We start from the raw sequence: 1667 nt of genomic DNA, 5'->3' as shown, positions 1-1667 counted from the left end.
GGCGTGGGGGGGCTTATTTTATTGTATTATGATTTTTTTTATTATTATTAAACTTTGGAGGTTAAAACGAGGACTTGGGGGGGAAGGGGGGGCAGAGACCCCAAGCTGCCACGTGAGCAGGCTGAGCCTAAACACTGCGCATGTGCGGAAGTGGGCGGGGCTTGTGTGCGCGATCGCTCGTCATTGGTCCTGGTTTCCGCCAATGGGCGCGCAGAGGGGGCGGGGCGAGGAGCACGCGCCGTGAGGCGGGAACGCGTTTTTTGAGGTAAAACCGAAATTTCCTTTTTTCGGGGATTCTCAGAGGATAAAAACAAAACTTTTTCTGAGGTCGGGACCGCCCTTTTTTGAGGTAAAAATCCGTTTGTCAGCATTCGCCGCCCCCTTCTGCTTCTCCCCGCCATTTTCTGAGGTAAAATTCCCCCTTTTTGAGGAAAAATTCTCCTTTTTGAGGGAAAAAAAAAATTTTTTTTGGAGGAATAACTCCTTTTTCTGAGGTAGAATCCCCTTTTTTTCAGGAAGAAGTTCCATTTTTTGAAGAAAAACTCCATTTTTGGAGGAAAAAAACGCATTTTTGACGTAAAGTTCCCTTTTTTGAAAGAAAAAACTTTCGCTTTTGAAGCACAGATTCCCACTTTTGAGGGGAAATGCCCTTTGGGGAGGAAAAATTCCATTTTTTTCTTGGTATGCTTCCCCCTTTGAGGCAGAACAACGCTTTTTGGGGCAAAATACCCCTTTTTTGAGGCAAAAGCCTCTTTTGAGGCAAATCACTGCTTTTTGAGGCAACATCCCCCTCTTTTCAGGTAAAACTCCGCTCTTTTGGGGTTTAATGCCCCTCTTTGAGGCAAAAAGCCCCTTTTTGAGGCAAAACGCTGCATTTTGAGGCAAGAACGCCCCTTTTTGAGGCAAAACCCCCCCTCTTTTCAGGTAAAACTCCGCTCTTTTGGGCTTTACTGCCCCTCTTTGAGGCAAAACGCCCCTTTTTGCAGAAAAGCGCCGCATTTTGAGGCAAAACGCCCCTTTTTGAGGCAGAACGCCGCTCATTAGAGGTTGAACACCCAGTTCTGAGGCAAGAGACGGCCTTGGTGAGGTTAAAAGCCCCTCTTTTGAGGCAAGACACTGCTCTTTTGAGGCAACACACCGCTCTTTTGAGGTCCAATGCCCCTCTTTGAGGCAAATCCCCCCCATTCTGAGTTCAGCCCCCCCCACCCCTGGAGGCACCGCACCGCTCTCGAGCTCCCTCCCCCCTCCTTCCAGGTCAGACGCCGCTTTTTGAGGCAGAACACCGCTCTTTTGAGGTACAACACCCCCTTCCTGAACACCCCCCCACCCTAGGGTCCCCCCACGCACGCCATCTCGTCCGCCAGCTCCTCCTCGCCGGGCGCTGCCCGCAGCGTCTCCTCGTCGCTGTAGACGCCGGCGGTGGCGGGGCTGTGGTTGTGGCTGTGGCTGTGGTTGTGGGGCGGCGGCGGGGCGCGGTGCCGGCGGGTGAGGAGGTCGGCGGCGGCGCTCTCCATCTCGTCCATCGTCATGTCGCACGCGTCCGCGATCTCCCGCTTGGCCACCGCCACGAATTTGGGGTCTCGGGCGAACAGCCCCAACCCTTCCGAGATCAGCACCTGCGACGGAGAGTAGCGGGGTAGCGGCGGCTTGGGGATGGGGGCGGGGTG

Source organism: Numida meleagris, unplaced genomic scaffold, assembly GCF_002078875.1.
Source record: "Numida meleagris isolate 19003 breed g44 Domestic line unplaced genomic scaffold, NumMel1.0 unplaced_Scaffold372, whole genome shotgun sequence".
In the NCBI taxonomy this organism is placed as follows: Eukaryota; Metazoa; Chordata; class Aves; order Galliformes; family Numididae; genus Numida; species Numida meleagris.
The sequence above is the reverse complement of the archived record's forward strand: the minus strand, read 5'-3'. Positions refer to the sequence as shown.